The sequence below is a fragment of the Culex pipiens genome, chromosome 3 (assembly GCF_016801865.2).
Source record: "Culex pipiens pallens isolate TS chromosome 3, TS_CPP_V2, whole genome shotgun sequence".
In the NCBI taxonomy this organism is placed as follows: domain Eukaryota; kingdom Metazoa; phylum Arthropoda; class Insecta; order Diptera; family Culicidae; genus Culex; species Culex pipiens.
Genome location: NC_068939.1, coordinates 68,696,533 through 68,722,510, shown reverse-complemented (window position 1 = coordinate 68,722,510; position 25,978 = coordinate 68,696,533). Strand labels below are relative to the sequence as shown.

The 25,978-nt window shown below is 34.6% G+C and overlaps 1 protein-coding gene across 4 annotated transcripts in view; it reads right to left on the bottom strand.

The window, feature by feature from the left end:
- The window catches only part of LOC120414141 (FH1/FH2 domain-containing protein 3), a 182,809-nt gene that overhangs the window by 42,945 nt on the left and 113,886 nt on the right, over window positions 1-25,978 (bottom strand). The gene's annotated exons all lie outside the window — the stretch shown is intronic.

The window sequence follows — 25,978 nt, the reverse complement described above, 5'->3', positions numbered from 1 at the left end:
CATCGAGGCTCTACCCTAAACCACATACACACATACCGAAGATAAGCCTTGTCAAAATGGAAAAAGCCTCTGCCCCAACACGATACAAACAATTGGAACAACAGCAATTCTATCAGAGAGAAAATCCCCCGCATCGAATTGCTATTGAGAACGACAAACAACCCAACCCGGCCATTTAAGAGGAAACAAGGCTCGAGTGAGCGAAAAGGGAAACAAAAGCTGGGGGAAACTTTTTGGAGCCAGGACCTTTTCGCTTCTACTCCCAAAGGGGGGTTGGAAAACTTTTTCCGGTGATTACCTTAAAGCGGTGGTGGAGCAGTTGCGTGGAGAATTTGAAGGGGAAGATAGCCTTTTAAATTGCCAAACTGAAACACGTTTTGCAAAACTATTCTGATTGTTTGTCAGATTTTGTTTAGTTGTTTGGAAAGCTTATTTTGTTCGTTCCCCTAAAAATCATCCCAACGATTCTCTCAAATCCAAATTGCACCAAAACACTGCACCCGGAGAAGAAGTCGCTGCACAAACTCCCATCAATCATTCTGATTGGCAACGAAACGCAAGACCATTACGCGACTCGACCCCTCGCAGGCTCTTCCGTAATGTCATTCCGCCAACTTTGGGATCGTTTGTCTTTCTAGTGGCCACGGCCACGGCTGCTGCCGGCGCCTGATGCCACCTCCATCACCATCGCGATGAAAGAGAAAGGATTGCCCGCGGCTAAACACGGTCCAAGTCTCCACTGCAGAGGGTGGCCAAATTTGAATCCGGAGTCACATGTTGCTTGAACCGAGATTCTGCAAACTCAAGTGCACATGATTGAACCTTGAGAGGAGCAGCTTCTTTCTCGTGTTCGGAGCGATCTTCCCGACTGGGGAAAGGGATTCAGGAAAAGCTCAGCTCAAAGGATACCGACAAGGACAATGAAAAACGTCACCCGAAGGCAATTGTGCGAAAGGAAATGGTGGGAGTCAAAGGAGAATTGGACGGGAAAGAGGGTGACTTCCTTCTTTTGACATTGTTTATCTTTTGATAGAAATACAAAGAAGTTTTGCAGCGAAAATGTTACGACAAGGTCGACGGTTTGGGGCTAGGAGAAATCCATGGGTGTCGAAAAGAGAGGGGTTTGCAAGTTTCAGCTCGATTGACAATTTTTCTTGTTTTATTTTTTCAACTTCACTTGTAACGGTGGTTTAAGCGGACGATCGAGAGACTGAAATTGTAAATGCTTCGCTGTTAAAGAGGATACGGTAAATTCTCCACGGTATCCTCAAGTAAATTTCGTTTGAAGTTGGACGGATTTTCGGTAGGTCCAAAAAGACACTTTAAGCGAGTGGTAACTGCAATATTTTTAAATTTTTTCATAAGAAAGCTTTCAATGTTTCAACTCTTATTAGATGAATTTTATAAGTCGCTTAAAAAGGTATTGGACTATGGCAAACAAACAAACAAACCCGAACTATTTGCCAAACTCGCCAACTCGCAAACAATCCCAAGTAACAAAAAGTTTCAGGAGCTCTTCAAGACAGCTACAGCATAGTAGTTTGAACCGCGGTAAAATAACACTCTCATTAAGTAATCTTCAAAACACCTGAAGATGTTTTGAACTAAACTTTATCCTGCCGCGGTCCAAACTGAAAAGAAACTCTTGAAACATTTCGTTACTTGGGTAATGCCAAAAGTATGCAGGCTGACGTTTCTGCAATCAAATGCAGGAAAACAAACATAGCAGACAAACTGCCAAACTGTCAAAAAGTCAGGTATTTTCCATGTAAAATTATCATTTTAACCCAAAATAGGACCAAAAATCGATTTGTTGACAGTTTGGCTCAATTCTGAGGGCAGATTCATATGCAGCAGGCAAAATTACATGGAAAATCATATATTTGGACAATATTCGAATTTCGTTAGGGTGGTCCCGTATGGTTTTCCTTTGAAAATTAGACTTTTTCAAATGATGATGTCTCAAGTTCAAAGAAAAACACCCCAGAGCAACTCTCTACAAAATCGGCCGATTTCGACCATTTTTATTTTTTGATTTTGCTTAAACTTTGGGGGGGTCTTCCCTATGACCCAAGAAGCTATTTTGTTTCATTGGTTCACCCATATAAGTCTCCATACAATTTTGGCTGCTGTCCGTACAAAACTGGTACGTAAACATTCAAACAGCTGTAACTTTTGAGTGAATTTTCTGATCAATTTGGTGTCTTCGGCAAAGTTGTAGGTATTGATGAGGACTTTTGAGGAAAAAATAGGTACACAAAAAAAATTGCTGAAAAAAGATTGCTGATTGCTGAACTTTTTTTTCACAAAATACGTATTTTTTGATTTCGAGATTTTGTTATATAATGTAGGGGACAAAAGACCGTACCTTTTGAGCAATAGAGAAACATGGTCAAAAAATCTGCCGCTGAGTGCAAAAACAAAATTGACTTAATATTTGAATGTAAAATTGAATTTCCAATCGAAAAGTACTTTACAGATTTTTCGATTTAAAAAAAAAGTGATTATGAGTGACCATTTCTAAATTTTTTTTTTAATTTCGGAAAATTTGCTATAGAATTGCCTAAGAGACATTAAAGATTGGACCTCTGGTTGCTAAGATACAGCGGCTTAAAGAAAAAGAAACAGGAAAATTTAAGTTTTTTAAGTCTCACCCAAACAACCCATCATTTTCTAATGTCGATATCTCCGCAACTAATGGTCCGATTTTCAATGTTAAAATATGAAACATTCGTAAACTTTCCGATCTTTTCGAAAAAAATATTTTGAACAAAATTAAATCAAGACTAACATTTTAAAAGGGTCAAACATTAAATATTACGCCCGTTTATTGTGTTTACAAAAGAGTTGTTGCAAATTGGAAAGGGCATCTTTTAGCTTGGTTGTAAATTAAAGTGGTTCACGATTAAGGTTTTTTTGAAAATCTAACTTTGCATAAATATTTTTGAGATTTTTTTGTCTTCCAAAAACTGGGTAGGCTTGCCAATCCAAGCAACTTTGTCTAAAGCACCAACATTTTATCTTGCAATCTACGTCTGCTACTATAAATTTCAGGAGAAAAGCATCTGAGTAAATGAAAGCTTTATTTATAAAAGAATTTTTTTTTTTCTAAAACATTACGGGAATTTTTTTATTCTGAGCAAACTTTACGAGATACTCGATAAGCTTGTTAAAAGCTTGTTAAAAACATTTTTTTGCGATTTAGAGAGAGAGAATAGAGTGCCCCGATTATCACTTCTCTTTAAAACTTGAGCTAAGAACAAAATTATCCGTTTGTCGCAGTGGTGAACGTAGAACTTTGCGGCTGTCATCGACCATTGCACAAAGCAACCTCTGTAGATTGTCGGACTAACAGATCTTGGAAAAAATCGAACTGGCGCAATGTTCTGTGTCCACCACTGCGTCAAATGGATAATCGTGGGTGATCTTGTTCTTAGCTTTAACCCTGAATCGCAACGTTCAAAAAACGGATTTTTGAAGGTTTGCTCAGATGCTTTCTCGAAACTCGCGATTAAAAGCTTCATGATTCCGACAGATGGCGCAAAGCATCGAAGAATGACGATTCAAATTTTCGCTGTTCGGTTATATAGGAATGCAAACTTAAAATTGAATTTACAGCTCTTAGAACAACTTTTGAGAAAAAATTCAAATTGTACGAGTGTAAACTTTTTGCCTTCTGTAAATTAACGAAATAAAAAAGTTTTTGAAAAAAAATAAATTTGAAAAAAAATTGTTTAAAATGATAGAGCATCAAAAGTTAACAAAGTATCAGCTTGAATTTTTGCTCAAAAGTTGTTTTGAACGCTGGTATAGAGAATTTGCAGCAAAGCTAAAAGACACATGTCGCTACCTATTAACAAATAGCGTAAACCTATGATTTTTTGAAAAAATGTGTTTTCACCTTCAAAATCAACATTTTTTATAAAACTTATGCCGGATTCAGATGAGAAAAATTATTTCCAACATTTTGGTGTACAACTTTCCAATATTTGTTTAATTTTTCTATGAGAAAACTGTATATTTAGAAAAAGATAGTAATTTCGACTATTTGGCAAGAAAGTCTGTCAAATATCAATAAAAAATATTGAATATACGTTAACGCATCTGTTATCAACTATATAACTGGCTATTTCATTGATAAATACAAGGAAACTCATTTTTTCGTGTTCCAAAACATGTTTTTTAAAGAAAAAGTAAACAAATTTTTGCGCGCCCAAAAATTGATGTACATTATTTTAAAACAAAATTTTTTTCTCGTCTTTTGCAACAAGTTTCATTAAGATTGATGCAGGGAATCATGAGAAATAAGCGATTTTGTTCTTCAATCCAGCAGAAAGGAATACGATTTTTGGCAAGTAACCTCATTTTGGCGCCACCTACATTTGAAACACAGTCGCGCTGCAAAACCTCAATAACAAAACAGAATTCGCATCCATAACCTCAAATTACAAAAAATTCAATCGACATTCTTCGCTCTGTTCTGCTACTCAACACTAGGTGTCGCATGTCGTTTAGCTTATGAATGCCAATAAGGCTTTCTGATAAGAAATTTACCAACACATTCAAAGTATGTTTACGTCACAGCTGGGGGTTTGTTTGCATCAGCTTAGCTATCTCTCTCTAACAAAAGTTTTTTGTCAGGCGACTTCTAGCTGGTTTTGTTGACAGACCGCCCGATTTGTCAGCCAACATATTTCGCAGGACCATGACAGCTCGAGCAGGATCATTATTTGCATCAGGACACTGTGAAGAAGAGTTCGTCATTTTTGGGTTAAATTATATTTTTTACTGGGCCTAGAAAACCTTAGAAGGCGAAGATTGCGAGATTTATAATTTTAAAAAGCCAGTCTCGTTTCATAGTCCGTCGTAACTATTTCTAAAGTCAAGCCCATAAATGACACTGAGTACTTTACAAATAATGCGAAAATAATAGTATTTAAATTTAGTAAATTTCTTTAAGTAATGTTTCAACATCTTAATGCAGCAGAAAAAGAGATTCAAATTCAACAGGTTCCTTCAATATATACTCACGTCTAATTTAAATACTTTTTAGCCTCAAATCACCAAATCATCGCCATTCTGTTCCTTTAAAAGTAATTCCCACCACCGTCCAATGATCATAACTGTCGGCTCGTTAGGCGCAAATTTCACTTTCATTCCTGCAGCAGCAGCATCAAAAGTACACTAGTAGCAAACTGCCACCACGTTCAACTCCCCCGTGTCATGATTTGGTGCAAAAAGTGGGAAGGTTCTCTCCTCTTCCACACTGCCAAGTTCAGGATCAGGTTTGAACACGACCGACTTTTCCCTGCTGCTGATGCTCGTTTAGGTGAAAAGGAAGTGGCGGGGGAGGGGAAAAATCAAATAAATTCGATAAATGAGATGCCAAAGTTCAATTGATTATAAGTCTCCTTTCTATCGCCATTTTTGCATCTCTTTTTTGTGTTCCAGATGGGCCAAACCCACCCCCTTATAACCTTCCCGATTCAGCTGGAATGCCTAACAATGGGGAAACGGCAGCTTCCTCTTTCTCTCTCATTTTTTTTCGTCGAACCGTCACAAGCAATCTGCCATTAAATTCCATTATCATGCTGATCGGCAAAATTATATCAATCTTTATTCAATATAGTTAAATTTTCATGCCTTTGTGCTCCGTTTTTTTTTTCCTTCTTCAGGCACTTTCGCCTTCTACCTTGACCTCTCTTAAATTGCGGGGGAGTTATCGACCTCACCCACAACTCCCCCTCCCATCCCATTTCCACCACCCACCACCCAAGAGAGACCATCGCATCGCCGGCGCGAAGCTTTCCGATTGAAGAAAGTTTAAATAGGAAAACAGCAATCTTTCACCAGCTGCTGCTCGAGCGAGCCTCGACCAATTTGGCCGCGGTCATTAGATCACGAATTTCGGGTTGGGAGGTGATTTGAGGTGCGATGGTGAAAAAAGTGAAACTATAATCAGCGCCAGCCGGAAAGATTTGCTGCTTGGGAGTGTGGCATTTAATTGGCTCCTTCGGAGTCACTAATTTTATGGCTCGATTAGGGGGATGTTCGAAGGAGGAGGAGGACAAACTAAGTTTGTGGGCGGTTTGAGGTAAAAGAATGCTGAGTGGGTGATAGTTAAACGGTGTTAATGATAGGTGCCATAAATTGGATGCGAAAAAGATTTATTAATTTTCTAGACCTGAAATCACTTTGGCCAGTTGTCGCACTTACATCAATTTTCAGGCAGTGACAAGATAGCACGACAAGATTAAAACGGAGTTTTTTTTTTGTTTTTATTGAATATCTCAGGATTGAAATCGAATTTCGGCGATCTGTGAAGTTGAAAAGGTGAGGCATTGTGAGCTGCACAAAATAGCATTCTTAACCCAATTTGGCCCAAAATGCACGTGCGACAAGTTAACACGACGGCGACGAAGTGATTTTTTTGCGATTTAACGGCTTATGCGTAATCCGTAAAATTTGCCCTTGGCGACATTTTTTTGCAATACCGTGAAATGCCAAAAAAAAAATGAAATAATTGAAAAACAAGACCAATTTTAAAGAGACACTTTGAAAGCAGCCTTTGAAAAAAATCTTATATATTTTAGGACTGTTTTACGAGGTAGAATTCCAGTGAAAACAGCTTTGATTGTACATGCCATAGATTGTACAATGTAAAGTTTGAACCTTTATAAAAAGACATGAGAATTATTTCTTTATTGCACAAATCTTTAAAAAAAATGTGAAAGAGTTTTATTCAAACATACCATACCAAATTATCAAATTATCCTTTCGAGGGAAATCAAAAAACAAACAACATTTTATTTCACTTATTGTACTGGTTGTACTTAAATTAAATATGTTGTTTAGGATGTACTTTGGTTTGGAAATTTTGAGGCATAATAAATTTCAAAAATCTAATAAAAATAAAAACAACTCAATCAGTAACATCAAAATTTCAACAAATATTGAGGCATAGTAAATTTAAAAAAGTACGTTTTGCTGCACTGTCAGTCATTTTTAAGCATTTTCAGGCTCGTTTAAAAATATTTTTAATTTTATTAAATTTCAGTGGACAAACCCTTAAGAACTTCTTCCTTTCGCAAAAAAAAATCAGATATTTGAAAACAAATGATGAAAAAAAAACTGGACTGGCGTGAATTGCAATTTAAAACACTTTTAGAATCGAAATCATGTCAAGTAATTTCATTGGGACATGAGTTAGGAGTTTATGCAACAAGTTGCAAAAAGAGGATTTTTTCAGCACGAGTCGTACATTTATCCAACGAGGTTCACCGAGTTGGATAAATACGAAGAGTGATGAAAAAATCAAGTTTTGCATCGATTTCCATACAACATTTTTTGCAATTCCGAAAAACACAATTTGAACAGAATTATAGGACAAATATCCATGCAATGAGTCAATGAATCGATAAAATCAAAAAAAAAAAAAAAGTTGAACAGTACAACTTTTCCTAACAAGTGCTAAAAAGTTCTACTTTTGAGCATTTATACAGTCATGCCTCAGTTTAGCACCGCATATGGGGGATGCAAAACCGAGGCGTGCATAACCGAGGAACAGAGCTTATGGGATTTTGGCTATCCAGGTTTTTAAGCGAAAATGGCGTTCGAAAGGTGAACGCCCGAAATGTCAAAATCACGCAGTGGTACCAACATTACGAAAAAAGTGTGCCATGGCATGACAGTCACATTTTTTTCTAATGTTGGTGCTACTGCGCGATTTTGACATTTTGGACGTTCACCATTTGAACACCATCTTCGCTTTAAAGCATGGATACGGGAGACATTGGCTTTAATCGTATGAAAAATCATGCAAACATCAAAAAATTATAGTGTTATGAAATCGGGATGATGTCAGCTATCCATTGAAATTATTATTTCATGAAAATGTTCACAAAATACGTATTTTTCCTGTATTTCGAAAATGCATTTTTTTCTTTAAAGAAACCAAAAAAAAAATTGTTATTGAAATATGGGTATCAAATGATCAGGTTTTTTTCATACATTTTGGATGTAATAACAACATTTTTAGAAAATACTCCAAATTTTCACAAAACTACGTCTTTTTGAAAAAAAAAACTCCAAATTTCAATTTTTACAATATGGGTATCAAACGATCGGGATTTTTTCATACATTTCGAATGTAATAACAACATTTCTGGAAAATACTCAAAATTTCACAAAACTACGTATTTTCGAATAAAATACTCAAAATTTTCGTTTTTACAATGTGGGTATCGAACGATCGGGATTTTTTCATACATTTCGAATGTAATAATAATATGAAAATACTCCAAATTTTCACAAAACTACGTATTTCCGAAAAAAAACTCAAAATTTCCGTTTTTAAAATGTGGGTATCAAACGATCGGGATTTTTTCGAAAATTTCGAAAGTTATTAAAAAAATTAAAATACTAAAAATTTTCACAAAACCACGTATTTCTGAAAAAAAAAATATTTGATACCCACATTGTAAAAACAGAAATTTTGAAAAGTTTTACAAAAATACGTAATTTTGTGAAAATTTTGAGTATTTTCTAAAAATGTTGTTATTACATTCGAAATGTATGAAAAAATCCCGATCGTTTAATACCCATATTGTAAAAATTGAAATATTGAGTATTTTATTCAAAAATACGTAGTTTTGTGAAAATTTTTAGTATTTTCTAAAATTGTTGTTATAACATTCGAAATTTATGAAAAAATCTCGATCATTTGATACCCATATTGTAATATATTTTTGGATTCTTCAGAGAAAAAAATGCATTTTCAAAATACAGGAAAAATACGTATTTTTATGAAAATTTTCATGGAATAATAATTTAAATGGATAACTGACACCATCCCGATTCCAAAACGTTATATTTTTTTGATGTTTGCATGATTTCTCATACGATTAAAGCCAATGTCTCCCATATACCCGAGCATGGGTAAATAACAAGGGAAATGCGTAATAATACCTTTCTCTGGTATCAATACCAAATTTTGGTATTCTTGGACCCTTAAAAATTTGTCTTAAAGATTATGCAAGAGCAAAATGTGGTATCATACCAATTTAAGGTATTGTTTTGATATTGCAAAATTGCAGAATTTGTCAATGGTCGAACACCACATTTTGGTATTATTTTGGTATTAAAGTGTTTTACCAAATTCCTCTGAAACTATGGGAAAATTTTGACCAATTTTGACAAAATAATTAATTTTGCGCTAAAATGATGTCTCAAAGCGAATGCTTTCATTCAAAACCGGAAATTTCAAACTTGATTTTAAACATTTTTGATATACCCCCTACAGAAATGACTTAAAATTGTGGAAAATTTTCTAAGTCAGGATGGCACATTTTGGTATTATTTTAGTATTAAAGTGTTTTATCAAATTCCTCTGAAACTATGGGAAAATTTTGACCAATTTTGACAAAATAATTAATTTTGCGCTAAAATGATGTCTCAAAGCGAATGCTTTCATTGAAAACCGGAAATTTCAAACTGGATTTTAAACATTTTTGATATACCCCCTACAGAAATGACTTGATATTGTGGAAAAATTTCTAAGTCAGGATGCCACATTTTGGTATTATTTTGGTATTGAAAGGTTTCATCAATTTTCTCTGAAACTATGGATTTTTTTAAATTTTTGACGAGATAATTAATTTTGCGCTAACTTGACTTGAAACCCAAAAATGCTAAAGCTGATTTAATTTTTTTTTGTGATATACCCACTAATATTTTTTTCAAAAACGTTGAAATTTTTCTAAGTTGGGATAACCAAATACTTTGAAAAACGAGTCAATCAACAGATTATTGAATTTTGGCCAATTTCAATCCAGTTTCATTTTAATAATACTTATTTTTCAATCTTGTTATTTTTCAGAAGCTTCAAGAACTTCAAGTACAGCCGTTCATCAATGACAAATGCATTCGGTGTGGTGAAGAATATCACTAAAAACAACATGGAATCATCAGGTGAGTAGATTTGGTTGTTGCATAAGGATCATTTACGTTTTTTTCACTAACTGCAACTGCTGCACTAAAAATGGTATGAAAATAGCAAATTTTGGTATTACTTGTGCAAATACCAGCGACCAAAATGTGCTCTTGGTTGTTCAGTAATAGGTGGTAAAATACCATGAAATCAAACCAATATCATGTTTGTGGAAGACCACTGGAATACCAAAATATGATTTTCCAAGGGCGAGGGAATACCTAAAATTAAAACCATGACAATACCAAGTTTTGGTATTCAAGCAATGTTCAAAAATCCAGAAGACCTCAACTTGGTATTGAAATGATTTTATTTTGTGGTATTATTTTACCTTTGGAATAACATGGTATGGTATTGTTGTGCCCTTCCACATACAAGCTTTTGGTATGATTTCATGGTATTTTACCATCTATTACTGGGCAACCAAGGGCACATTTTGGTCGCTGTTATTTGCCCAAGTAATACCAAAATTTGGTATTCCCGTGTTATTTACCCCTGCTCGGGTAGCCAAAAAACCATAAGCTCTGTGCTTCAGTTAAGCACTGGGCCTTGCTTAACCGAGGCAGCTGAACGGTGCAAAACCGGGGCAGTACAAAACTGAGGCGTGCAAAACCGAGGCATGACTTTATCAGCATTTGTTTGGAAAAGGGTTACTATTTGATTCTGTTATCTTTGGTAGACAAAAATAGGCTGTTTCGTCATTCGAGAATGACAGGAAAGGTAATTATTTTCACGACGGAATTGCAAAACATATTTGCAATGGCCTTATAACGAAATAATAAAATGTTATTGGCATGCCACGATTTTTTTTTGCTGTAAAAAATCTGTAGACTAAGCAAACGAAATAAATACAAAATTGTGTCCTCATAAATGAACTCAAAGTTCATATTGTGTGCAACTTACACAGCTTACACGATCATTTTTATTTTATTTGAATGAAAAGGATGTGAATATCATAAACACACCATATCTGTCAAATTTCATAGACTCAACATTTTTATAATTTACAGATACACTGATAACTCCAATGTACTGAACTCTATTTTAAATTTTCAAAATGGAGTATTTAAAAAAATACTATATTATTTTTAAATTTTAGGATTTGATAATAAAAGTACTGGTTTTATTATTTTATACATAAAACTCTGATGTAGTGTAGAAACTAGAACTTTGCGTCGTTTGAAACCGATTTTTTATGTTTCAACAAAACATATTTCATATTTTACATGGAAATATTATGTTCATAAATCCTCCCAAAAAATAGTTGTTCAAATTTTTACCATTATAAGTCCAATACTGCACCCAACGCCAACCCCAACGGGAACCTGCCTGGCGCTCATCACAAGGGGCCACCACCCGCCTTAAAAGGCTACACCACAGGCCATCAGAAGCCCCCCAAGTGCCGGCTGGAGCGATTTAATTACAACCTAAAAATAAAACGATTTTGTCCCGCCTGACTGCCTGACCCTTTTCCCTCGTACGTCCATCGATCGCTTTTCGGGCTGACGTCGTCGACATGGGCAACCTATGCTAAAAAAAAAACAAGTTGTAATCCAATCACCAGCAGAGGCCACTGGACCAGGTAAAGGTGTAGGGCAGGAACTGCTGCAGCTGGTGGTGACACAGTTTGTCCCTCCCCAGGGGGGCTTCACACATGGTTTGTTGTCTCATTTGGGAATTATGTAGACATATCGATCCCCGACATAACCTTGGCCATGTGTGCCGCAAGGGGGGGGGAGGAATGTTGTCGCTTTCGATCGATTTTGAGTGATGGCTGTGCAACTGACTAGTTTAATGTGTTTTACTAGGTCATGCTTTAAATGAAATTGATTTAAAGTTTTTGTAAAGAAACTAATGTAAATTTTCATAAAGGTCCAAAATGAACTTCCAACAAAGTGACACCGTAACAGACCCCACTGAGTTACGATGTTGTAGCACAGGCTCACCCCGGCGAGCTTTCGACGTGTGACGACCTGGCAAAACTTCGCAAACCATGACGAAGACAGTGCCAAATTAATGTGACTGCCTGCAGTAGCCACGATTAAAGCCCCGGCTTCTCTTTGTCTGACACCCACCTCGCGGGTCTGGCTGAGGTAATGCTATCTTGTCACAGATCTTGCCATTTTTCAGGTTGATTGCAAAAAATTCAATTGAATTTCAACATTCAAGATAAAGGACAAAAAAGGTTCAAGAGATAAGCAAAACAACAAGTTTTAAATATACACTTGTGGCAAAACAGCACAACGGCAAACTATCGCTGAAACCGTGGAAGTTGGCACGGAACTCGAAGAAAGTGTCACCAGCCAGCCAACCAACATCCAGCGTTGCACTGAAGTCGGAGGCTGCTGCCGCAGAATGCAATAAACCACATTTTTATGAAGCTCGTGACATAAAACCGGCACGGCACGACAGAGGAAAAGACTTGGCCACATTGGTTGAGCAGTTCTCTGGAAAAAGATTGTTGAATTTGTGAGATAAAGTTATATGTTGACCCTGAACCTTTATTTTAATTTTTGAAACTTTGTTTTCAATGTATTCCCCAAGCAATTTCACATATAAAACACTGATAAGCTCAAGGTAAAGTTTGTGATTATTGATCTAGAGCTATCTCAATAGACAAAAACTTTGAATCAATTTTGAAGACATTTTAAATAAAATTTAAATTTTCCTGAGGATTTTTCTACCGAGGACAGGAAGCACGACACTGGTCGCAACTTGAAGGAATAAAAAGAGAGAAAAACACGGTGGCCAAAGTAGAAAACGTTGCAAAAATGTAGCAATTAATAAAAGAAACATACTCATTCACCGAGCGCAGAGGATGCTCTGGAGGCTGATGTCTCTAATCCCAGCCGGAGGGAAAGTCACGAAAAGCTCGCAAATTTGTGAGCTGTGTTCGTGAAGAATGTGAAGCACTTTTCTGCAACACAACACAAAGAGCATTTTCCGAAACAAAACAAGGATTTGCACAACTTTGGCTCTGGTTTCCGATGCCATTTGGAGCCATCAAAATGGCATTTGACGAAACTGCAGTCATATTTCGTGTCCCCTCTCTCTCTCTCTGTCTCTTCGGATAGACCCCGTCCAGACAGAACCTCCTGAAGCATCGGAGATCCAATCGAAGAAAGACTGACTGGGGAAGCTTTTAAGCAAAAAAAAAAAAAAGAAGTACTTGTTCTGCTCTCTCACTGTAGGAAATGGATAGCACAACACTTCAGCACGGAGTCGAGCGTGTCGTCGAACTGCCACACAGCAAAACGAGCAAATAAACAAACAATCTCGTTATCCATAAGTTCAATAAATATTGTGTACCTACTTTCTTCTTGAGCCGTGTTTTTCCTTGCAGGTTTTTGCTTGGACAAAAGTACCTTGCGCAAATGCATTGGCTGTGTGGCTGACTGGGAGATGCTGGTGGCGACAAAGGAAAAACTCCGACGACCAATTGCGGAAGAAAAATGTTGGAAAAAAGTTCAAGTTCATTTTATGCAAGAGGAGCAGTTCTCTAGGATTTCGGTCATTCGATTTTTTTTGTATTTTTTAATCCGACTGAAACTTTTTTGGTGCCTTCGGTATGCCCAAAGAAGCCATTTTGCATCATTAGTTTGTCCATATAATTTTCCATACAAATTCGGCAGCTGTCCATACAAAAATGATGTATGAAAATTCAAAAATCTTTATCTTTTGAAGGAATTTTTTGATCGATTTGGTGTCTTCGGCAAAGTTGTAGGTATGGATACGGACTACACTGGAAAAAAATAATACACGGTAAAAAAAATTTGGTGATTTTTTTTATTTAACTTTTTATCACTAAAACTTGATTTACAAAAAAACACTATTTTTAATTTTTTTTATTTTTTGATATGTTTTAGAAGGCATAAAATGCCAACTTTTCAGAAATTTCCAGGTTGTGCAAAAAATCACTGACCGAGTTATGAATTTTTTTATCAATACTGATTTTTTCAAAAAATCGAAATTTTGGTCGTAAAAATTTTTCAACTTCATTTTTCGATGTAAAATCAAATTTGCAATCAAAAAGTACTTTACTGAAATTTTGATAAAGTGCACCGTTTTCAAGTTATAGCCATATTTAAGTGACTTTTTTGAAAATAGTCGCAGTTTTTCATTTTTTTAAATTAGTGCACATGTTTGCCCAGTTTTGTAAAAAATATTTTTGAAAAGCTGAGAAAATTCTCTATATTTTGCTTATTTGGACTTTGTTGATACGACCTTTAGTTGCTGAGATATTACAATGCAAAGGTTTAAAAACAGGAAAATTGATGTTTTCTAAGTTTCACCCAAACAACCCACCATTTTCTATCGTCAATATCTCAGCAACTAATGGTCCGATTTTCAATGTTAATATATGAAACATTTGTGAAATTTTCCGATCTCTTCGAAAAAAATATTTTTGGAATTTTCAAATCAAGACTAACATTTCACAAAGGCCAAACATTCAATATTACGCCCTTTTAAAATGTTTGTCTTGATTTGAAAATTCCAAAAATATTTTTTTCGAAAAGATCGGAAAATTTCACAATTGTTTCATATATTAACATTGAAAATCGGACCATTAGTTGCTGAGATATTGACGATAGAAAATGGTGGGTTGTTTGGGTGAAACTTAGAAAACATCAATTTTCCTGTTTTTAAACCTTTGCATTGCAATATCTCAGCAACTAAAGGTCGTATCAACATAGTCCGAATAAGCAAAATATAGAGAATTTTCTCAGCTTTTCAAAAATATTTCTTTCAAAACTGGGCAAACATGTGCACTAATTTAAAAAAATGAAAAACTGCGACTATTTTCAAAAAAGTCACTTAAATATGGCTATAACTTGAAAACGGTGCACTTTATCAAAATTTTAGTAAAGTACTTTTTGATTGCAAATTTGATTTTACATCGAAAAATGAAGTTGAAAAATTTTTACGACCAAAATTTCGATTTTTTGAAAAAATCAGTATTGATTAAAAAATTCATAACTCGGTCAGTGATTTTTTGCACAACCTGGAAATTTCTGAAAAGTTGGCATTTTATGTCCTCTAAAACATATCAAAAAATAAAAAAATTTAAAATAGTGTTTTTTTGCAAATCAAGTTTTAGTGATAAAAAGTTAAATAAAAAAATCACCAAATTTTTTTTACCGTGTATCATTTTTTTCCAGTGTAGTCCGTATCCATACCTACAACTTTGCCGAAGACACCAAATCGATCAAAAAATTCCTTCAAAAGATACAGATTTTTGAATTTTCATACATCATTTTTGTATGGACAGCTGCCAAATTTGTATGGAAAATTATATGGACAAACTAATGATGCAAAATGGCTTCTTTGGGCATACCGAAGGCACCAAAAAAGTTTCAGCCGGATTAAAAAATACAAAAATTAAAATTGAAGAAAAAAGACCGATTTCGTAGAGAATTGCTCAGAGGCATTTTCTATTATTGTGAGTTTTATTTTGATGATGAGCGATATGAGCTCTTAAGAATGACCTATGTTGAAGTTACAGTGTGCAGAGTTAGCTCATACTTCACTTTATCACAAAAGTGATTAAGCTTTCACGAGAGCTTGTAACTCATGCCACATAATGGAGTAAATCTCTGTTCGCTTGCCAAATTACACTTGCCAGCCCATGTAATATTCATCTCGACAAAATTGTCCGCCCAATTTATTTCCCACCCCGAAATCGTCTCTATCGTTTTTACGCTATTTAGCTACCGGGGCAAAAGCCTCCCGAAAAACTATGACCAAAAGTGAGACACACTCCGTTAGACTCTTCCATGAATAAAACATGTCCTCGTTTGTCATACGTCGCCCTCCACACCCCGAAAACTCTCCTACCCAGCTTGAAGTGAAATCCTCATCGAAATCACTTCACGGCTCACTTGCAAAGACAATAAAAAAGTTAGAGCGAGAGTGAGCGATGAGCCAATTTGAGGATTGATCACCGGCAAGCGAGTGACCTTCAACTTGAAAGTCTCCGAGTGAGAAGGTCTGAAGCGTAAAATAAACTTTTTGCTCATCTTCTGTTAACATAACAAACGCCAAGTCGTCATCGTCTTTTTAAAAGCTTCCACCAGACGTTCTGTGCTTAGTTTGTGCAAATATGTATCTCGGAAAAAGCCAATAATGTCTCAAAGCTATGTGCCAGCGGTATGTTGACTTTTCTGTAGGAACACTTTGGCACGTCCATAAACCACGTGATTGTAAAATAAAATTAAAACCTTTCCACATAGTAAAACATTATGGTTATATTACATCTGGGAATGGTGACCGATTTTTTGTCGGAAAAATGTGTAATTTTCATCAGTTTCTGTTGAATTTCACATTGCTACATATTTTTTTTAAAATACCTTATAGGTAAAACTTTTCAAAAACGGGTAATATTTAACCAACCAATTTTCATTCAACTTTTATTTCGTGTGTTATTTAATGCGTAATTTAGGGACGGCCTTATGTGCCATAATTAATGGTGGTTTAACCTTCCCTTGGTATTAAAAAAATCACACATAAGGTATTGGGGTCCTTTTCGACCCCAAACTTTAAAAAATCACAAATGAAAGCTTAGGACGTCCTCTTTTTGAAACCGACCTGGAAAACCGGATTTGGTCACTGTGGCCACCGGGAATCGACTACAACCGAAAAAGGATCGTTTTGATACCCCAACTTTGACGACCTGTATCTCCGGCAAATTTCAACCAATCAGGATGCTCCGAGTTGCATTCGGCAGGTGTTTGCCTGTACTTTGACTACAAATATTAATATCAGGGCCAGGTGACCTACCGGTTCCGGAAATCCGGAATATCCGAAAAGTTAATGTTTTACTGTTTTTCACCTATATTTGATACCAATACTCTCATGATAGTTGAAATTGAGCCATAAAACTTACTAAAAACACAATAAACGATTTCCAGAACCACTCTGGAGTGTCAGTGGCCACTTCCGGGAAACCTGGAACCGGTTCCCGGGTACCCGATCAACGATCAACTTGATTTTTTGGTGAAAACCCATCATGTTGCACATCAAACTCCATGAAATTGAAAGGTATGCCATCTTTGGCAATGCCGTTGTTCGCCGAGCCATCCTGGCCAATCTGGAACTGGTTCCTGGTGGCCCCTTGGGGACACTTCCGAAATATGAGGGAAACCCTATCATCTGACGTATCAAACTTCATGAAATTGAGAGATATGCCCATCTACGGTCACGCCGTTGTTCGCTGACCAATTGATTGGCATATCTTTCAATTCCATGAAGTTTGATGTGTCGGATGATAGGGTTTCTCTCATACTCTGATTGTAGTGTAGTGAAAATATATACAAAATTTTACGTCGTATGATAGTAAATTATGAAAATTTTAGTAAATGTTTTTTTTTTTTAATTTGAGCATTTTACACTGTAATACAGCGAACATTTATTCCAAATTTTGTTCGTTTGATAACCATTTTTCAAGTTATGTAAATTTTAGTATTTTCAAAAATACGGTATTTTGCAAAGTTTGTTTATTATTCAGTATACATTGAAATTCAGTGAAGATCTTAACGAAATTTCACGTCCTTTGTCCTTTTCTTCGTTTAAAATGCAGTGGAACATTATAATGTTTGTTCTTTACATTAAAAATTGTATTACAATGAAAATCTATGCGAAATTTCACAACATTTGATACCCATGTCGATAGTTATGAATTTTCAAGTATTTAAAAAAATACTATTTAAGAATTCAAAAAATAAAGATATGCTATTCTCAACGAAAGCGACCGATTTCATTTCATTATTTTTTTATATTGAGCAACTACTCTCCTTGGTTCACCCATACAAGTCTCCATACAATTTTGGCAGCTGTCCTTACAAAAATGGTATGTAAATATTCAAACAGCTGTAACTTTTGAGTGAATTTTCTGATTAATTTGGTGTCTTCGGCAAAGTTGTTGGTATTGTTGAGGACTATTGAGAAAAAAATAGGTACACGGAAACTTTTGAGCCAAAAAATCTGCCGCCGAGTTATGATTTTTTGAAAAATAGTGATTTTTGGAAAAAATTGAAGTTTCATGCAAAAACAAGTTTGACAAAATTGAATTTGCAATCGAAAAGTACTTTACAGATTTTTTGATAAAGGGCTCCGTTTTCAAGATATAGCCAACGAAAGTTTGATTTTAGCGAAATATTTGCAGTTTTTCAATTTTTAAAAATAGTGACCATAAGTGACCATTTCTAAAAAATATTATTTTTGAAAAGTTCAGAAAATTTGCTATAAAATTGTCTAAGAGACATTGAAAATTGGACCTCTGGTTGCTGAGATAGAGCCGCTTTAAGAAAAAGAAACTCGAAAATTGAAGTATTCTAAGTCTCACCCAAACTCACAAAATACGATTTTTTTTTAATTTTCGAAAGAAAGTTATGTGATTTTATTTTGAAATTTCGAAAAACTTCAATTTTTAAAGCATAACCGAACTTTCCATCGAAAGGCACCTTATGTACTTATTTTTTTAAATACAATGTGCCTTTTCAAAATTATTGCAACTTTAAGGAATTTTACAGTTTTTGAAGTTTTTTGAGTTTAAACAATAATTCTAGAACCCAAGCAACACACTTTGTCAGATAAACGTATTTCCTAACTGGTTGTATAACCGATTGGCCTCGTTACCACAACTTGTTCTACAACTCCTGTGCATTGGAAAAAGCGCACTTTTTTCTGTTGTATAACTTGCCAGAATAAGATGCAAGTTATCAGAGTAAGTTGTACAAATGTATTTGACAACACTGTGCTAGCTAACAAGAGATTCAACGAAAAAAAGGGGGCGTGGTTAACAGCTGTGCTGTCAAATCAAAGCGCACACTGAAAAGGAAAGATAGATTGAAAACAGTTGTCTAACCGTTACCCAACTTACATGTAAACAAACAGTTCTTATTAGAATTTCAATCAACGACGAAGCCAATAAGAATAGTATCTCTGACTATTTTGGTACGCTTGTTTCTGCCCGATTTATTTAGAAAAAAAAAAATAGAAATTGCATGAAAAAAAAAAACAATCCTTTCGCGCTCTCTAACTGTGATTCTTGTGAAACCCTCTTCATGGCGAACTTTTAGATTTTACTTTTTTGATGAACTTTGTCATTCCCAAGATTCGATCCGATGACTTCGACGATTTGTTGCTATCTCCACGGCAGGTCCAGGCGCGCTTCCGCATCTCTCCACGAGGCTTCATAGTAAACAAGCTGGCCTAAACGTCAATAAGAAGGCTGCTGTCAGCTTTGTTATACAGCAGTGAGCTATACAACTTAACTCCAGAAAAGGCTGTCATTGGAAATTAAGTTATATAAGTTTGTTTCAAGTCAGTTTTTATAACTCCAATATACAACTTAGTTATAACAAACCGTTTCAACTGTCATTTCGATTACCGTACCATGGATCAACATTGAAATCGGTGTGATTTTAATTTGTTATTTTCTCTATCATGAACTCCATAAGCTGACATTTTTGTAGCTTTTACCGGCAATAAGGTTTCAAACTAATCGGTCAACAATTAAAATTATTGCAATCTTCTATAAATAAACATTATTGAAACTCTAAATACCTCACGTACAAATTTACACCACCTAACAACACGCAATGTCAAGTTGAATATGTTTGTTGATTATCAGTTATATAACCTATTCTCCAATAACATTTGTGTAACAAAGCGAGAAAACCTAAGGTTATTTATAGAATGGTTGGCCACGCCCATTTTTCAGAAGATGCCGTCACATGACAATGTTAGATAAGCAGTGAAACAAACAGTGCAATATTATTCTTATTCAACAAACTGTTTTCGAGAAAAACATTGCAGATGACGGAACAGCATCTTGGCATATCAGCATTTTGACGTTTAATTACAGCTCATAAAAAGCGTTTTTGACTGAAATCAAGTGATAAATACCTCAAACGGAAGTGAGCAAGCAAGTTTCTATCGAAGGTGTTCCAAAATAAGTTGTTTAAACAGTGTAAATCAGCAAATTGGATGGAGTTAGGAGCGAGTGCTAAACCTCCCAAATAGGTGAGAATTTTCTCCATGTTGTGTTTTAAAGTTGGAAAAGAGTGAAGTTGACTGTGTTTTAACACTTTTGTGGCACAAAACACGATAGTTACATAAGTAAGTTATACAAGCAGTGAAACAAACTGTTATTTAAGTTATATTCAGATTTTGTCTCGTATGTTTAATAAAAACAATTGTCTAACTATTATTCAACAGTCGACAAGTTATGAGTGCTACTTGGGAAAGAAAAGCACATCTGAAAATATATTTTTGAAAAACTTAGCAAATATCCTATAAAACTTGAAAATCAGGCAATAAAGTTCTAAGATACTGCCTCACAAAGGATTCGAATCACTGAAAATAAAATTCTCTAAGTGTCTAAGTGTGAATTGGCCTGTAATTATCATGCTATACATGGGATGATAATCGGAAACAATTGGTCCGATTTGCTTTTGAAAAAACTATCCTTATTTCACATTATAGGCCAAATTAAAAAAAATACAAATTTCTCTAATTCATTTCCAACCATTTGAATTCTTTGTAAGGCTGTAGGCTCAGAAACTAATTGGCCGATTTTCAACGTTCCAGAGAGAAAATAATAGGAATTGGGTAATTCTCTACCAACTCACACGAAATCGGGAAAAGTTGCCCCGACCCCTCTTCAATTTGCGTGAAACTTTATCCTAAGGGGTAACTTTTGTCCCTGATCACGAATCCGAGGTCCGTTTTTTGATATCTCGTGACGGAGAGGCGTTACGACCCCTTCCATTTTTTGAACATGCGAAAAAAGAGGTGTTTTTCAAAAATTTGCAGCCTGAAACGGTGATGAGATAGAAATTTGGTGTCAAAGGAACTTATGTGTAAAATTAGACGCCCGATTTGATGGCATACTCAGAATTCCGATTAAACGTATTTTTCATCGAAAAAAACACTAAAAAAGTTTTAAAAATTCTCCCATTTTCCGTTACTCGACTGTAAAAAAATTTGGAACATGTCATTTTATGGGAAATTTAATGTACTTTTCGAATCTACATTGACCCAGAAGGGTCATTTTTTCATTTAGAACAAAATTTTTCATTTTAAAATTTCGTGTTTTTTCTAACTTTGCAGGGTTATTTTTTAGAGTGTAACAATGTTCTACAAAGTTGTAGAGCAGACAATTTCAAAAATTTTGATTTATAGACATAAGGGGTTTGCAAATAAACATCACGAGTTATCGCGATTTTACGAAAAAAAGTTTTGAAAAAGTAACTTTTTGCGTTTCTCTTTGTTTCGTCGTCCGTGTCTGTCGCGGGTGACCATGAATGGCCATGATCGATGACGACCAACTTTTTCAAAACTTTTTTTCGTAAAATCGCGATAACTCGTGATGTTTATGAGCAAACCCCTTATGTCTATATATCAAAATTTTTGTAATTGTCTGCTCTACAACTTTGTAGAACATTGTTACACTCTAAAAAATAACCCTGCAAAGTTAGAAAAAACACGAAATTTTAAAATGAAAATTTTTGTTCTAAATGAAAAAATGACCCTTCTGGGTCGATGTAGATTCGAAAAGTACATTAAATTTCCCATAAAACGACATGTTTCAAAATTTGTTACAGTCGAGTAACGGAAAATGGGAGAATTTTTAAAACTTTTTTAGTGTTTTTTCGATGAAAAATACGTTTTTTCGGAATTCTGAGTACGCCACCAAATCGGGCGTCTAATTTTACATAAAAGTCCCTTTGACACCAAATTTCTATCTCATCACCGTTTCAGGCTGCAAATTATTGAAAAACACCTCTTTTTTCGCATGTTCAAAAATGGAAGGGGTCGTACCACCCCTCCGTCACGAGAAATCAAAAAACGGACCTCGGATTCGTGATCAGTGACAAAAGATACCCCTTAGGACAAAGTTTCACGCAAATCGAAGAGGGGTCGGGGCAACTGCTGTGTGAGTTGGCGGAGAATTACCCAATTATATTCGTTTTAGAGGTGTTTTTCTTTCAATAATTATTTTTAAATCTCAAAAAAACCTAAAAAAATAAAAAAAATAACATAAAGAAAATATAACATAGAAACTGTATATTTTAACAAAAATATCGGAAAGCACAAATTCAATTTAGCTATTTACATTGATTTTTATTAATTTTTTCGACCTTATTTTCGACATTTTCAAAAAAAAAAAATTTCAAGTATTCATAACTCCTATACACCTTAAAAGATGTATTTTTAGGCCTTTTAAACATATCTAAATTTGTCTATTATCAATAAGAATAATTTTTGGAATTCAACATTTAGTCATAAATTGTTAAATAACAAAAAAAAAAATCCGCGCACCGCGTGAATTGTAAGGAGACTTGTAAGGAAAACCTTATGATGAAAAATTACTTCTTATGGCATAGAAAATGCGTGGACAAAGGTTTCATCCAAATCAAAAATTTAAATTTAAAATTCGCGAAAAAATCTATGGCTCAACAGATTTGCTTAGGGAGGAAATCCATAAAAAATTTCACATGGTTTGATACCTAGATTGCAAATTATCACAATTTAAACGTTTAAAAAATTGCGTTCATTTTTATTTTAGCATTCTACAATTCAACTCTGAAAATTGTTGCATTACTCAAGAGCATCGACAATTTACTTAGCTTTACGTCTTCACTTGAAAAGAGCATTTGCTGTTTTTTAAATAAAGTTGTTAGGTTTATAAATGAATATTTTATTTTATTTCACTCATCGAACAAAACAAAATTTTGAAAACAAAGAATAGCAAAAGCCAACTCTAACAAAAATAATTAATACCGAGAAAAGTAAATCAAACTACAATGTATACGTCCCAAGAAATAACGAATCATTTGTCTTGCTCTCCGCCAAGCTAAACCACCCACTAGGCATCGCAAAGTACCAATAAATCAGCGCAATTTACACTACCACAAATGACATCGCTTAGCAGGGAAAGCCGGGAAGGGTCTCCTATAAAAGTCAACTCAATTCCCCTAGGCGCGAGCCCTCCCTACCCAATCATCAGCCGATTGACGACTTGGTTGCTGCATTTAATCGAATATTATTAAGTGGGTTAGATGGGGCTGCAGCTCTTCCTGAACACAAAACCTACTGGGCCTAGCTTCTCCCTGGCTTGGATGTGGGACTTGAGGGTCGACTTAAAAGGGCATATGTGTTTTTGGAATGGTTTTGGACAGTGATAAAAAAAAATCTTTTTTAGACATATTGTAAATATTAATAAAAAATGATTGCTCTCAAAAGAAGTTACAAAATTCCACATTTTTTTTTTTTTGAGCTGTCAATTTTACTTCAAATCTGTCCCACTGTGCAGCACAAATCGTAGTGTGAAGTGCCGTTCTTCCCGATTCGTCAACACACTACCCTACTGGCAAGGGGGGAGATAAGGAGCGCTGAATCTGTTTGTGCAAATTTATTAACGCGAGACGATAGACTTCCACTAACCTAGTTTTACGGCCGTTTTGCGAGCCGGTAGGTCGTGCTCGTGAAAAATGGCATCGAATTTATTAAAATAAAAAAAAAAAAAAAGAATTCCGCAATCAACCAGATAAAGTGCGGCAAAATAGTGTAGTAATCCAGAATGGCAGCCATTTTTCTTGGGTCGATTTTGGCGCGCACAACGAGGAAAACCACAGACAGACGTTCAGACTCAGATAAACGGATTCAGACAGACGGATTTTAGTGGTGCAGAGCAGAGAGCATGATCTCTCGACAGAAGGAAAAGAAATGATTATTGGGTTGAATTTATTGGGTTTTATTGCATCTTGATGGGCAAAACGACGGAGCACAAGCGAGAGTTTATTCCGCGCTTCTTGATTGTTATCTTTTAATAATAGAAATGATGGTTTTCTGGTAAAAAGAATTTGGGAAGTAAAAAACCACAAATTTTTTATGATGATCAAACCATAATTAAACTATATTTTAATTTTCATGAAATGTTATGTTAATTTATCACAATTATTAAATTTTATTATTACTATTATTTTTTATTTATTTTCAAAGATGAGCAATTCTCTACGAAATCGGTCTATTTTCTTCAATTTTAATTTTTGTGTTTTTTAATCCGACTAAAACTTTTTTGATGCCTTCGGTATGTCCAAAGAAGCCATTTTGTATCATATAATTTTCCATACAAATTTGGCAGATGTCCATACAAAAATGATGTATGAATATTCAAAACTCTGTATCTTTTGAAGGAATTTTTTAATCGATTTGGTGTCTTCGGCAAAGTTGTAGGTATGGATATGGACTACACTGGAAAAAAACATAATACACGGTAAAACAAATTTGGTGATTTTTTTATTTAACTTTTTATCACTTAAACTTGATTTACAAAAAAACACAATTTTTATTTTTTTTTAATTTTTGATATGTTTTAGAGGACATAAAATGCCAACTTTTCAGAAATTTCCAGGTTGTGCAAAAAATCATTGACTGAGTTATGAATTTTTTAATCAATATTGATTTTTTCAAAAAATCGGTCGCAAAATTTTTTCAACTTCATTTTTCGATGTAAAATCAAATTTGCAATCAAAAAGTACTTTAGTGAAATTTTGATAAAGAGCACCGTTTTCAAGTTAAATCCATATTTAAGTGACTTTTTTGAAAATAGTCGCAATTTTTCATTTTTTAAAATTGCATGTGCACCAATTGCCCAGTTTTCTCAATAATTTGCTTCTTTGGACTTTGTTGATACGACCTTTAGTTGCTGGGATATTGCAATGCAAAGGTTTAAAAACAGGAAAATTGATTTTTTCTAAGTCTCACCCAAACAACCCATCATTTTCTATGGTCAATATCTCAGCAACTAATGGTCCGATTTTCAATGTTAAAATATGAAACATTTGTGAAATTTCCGATCTTTTCGAAAAAAATATTTTCAAAATTTTCAAATCAAGACTAACATTTCGAAAAGACCAAACATTAAATATTACGCCCTTTTGATATATTAGTCTTCATTTAAATTTTTTGAAAACATTTTTTTCGAAGAGATCGGAAAATTTCACGAATGTTTCATATTTTAACATTGTAAATCGGACCATTAGTTGCTGAGATATCGACATTAGAAAATGGTGGATTGTTTGGGTGAGACTTAGAAAACATCAATTTTCCTGTTTTTAAACCTTTGCATTGCAATATCTCAGCAACTAAAGGTCGTATCAACAAATTCCAAAGAAGCAAAATATATAGAATTTTCTCAGCTTTTCAAAAATATTTTTTCCAAAACTGGGCAAACATGTGCACCAATTTTAAAAAATGAAAAATTGCGACTATTTTCAAAAGTCACTTAAATATGGATTTAACTTGAAAACGGTGCACTTTATCAAAATTTCACTAAAGTACTTTTTGATTGCAAATTTGATTTTACATCAAAAAATGAAGTTGAAAAAATGTTACGACCGATTTTTTGAAAAAATCAGTATTGATTAAAAAATTCATAACTCGGTCAATGATTTTTTGCACAACCTGGAAATTTCTGAAAAGTTGGCAATTTATGTCCTCTAAAACATATCAAAAAATAAAAAAAATAAAAATAGTGTTTTTTGTAAATCAAGTTTTAGTGATAAAAAGTTTAATAAAAAAATCACCAAATTTTTTTTACCGTGTATTATTTTTTTCCAGTGTAGTCCATATCCATACCTACAACTTAGCGGAAGACACCAAATCTATCAAAAAAATCCTTCAAAAGATTCAGATTTTTGAATTTTCCTACATCATTTTTGTATGGACAGCTGCCAAATTTGTATGGAAAATTATATGGACAAACTAATGATGCAAAATGGCTTCTTTGGGCATACCGAAGGCATCAAAAAAGTTTTAGTCGGATTAAAAAACACAAAAAAATAAAATTTAAGAAAAAACTAACTTAATCCACCTATGCGGTTGATGCCTTCCTCACTTTTTACCAACAATGGGTAATATGAGTGGTTTGGACACATATTCCAGCTATTTTTTTAGGTCCAGAAAAATAAGTACACAGATATA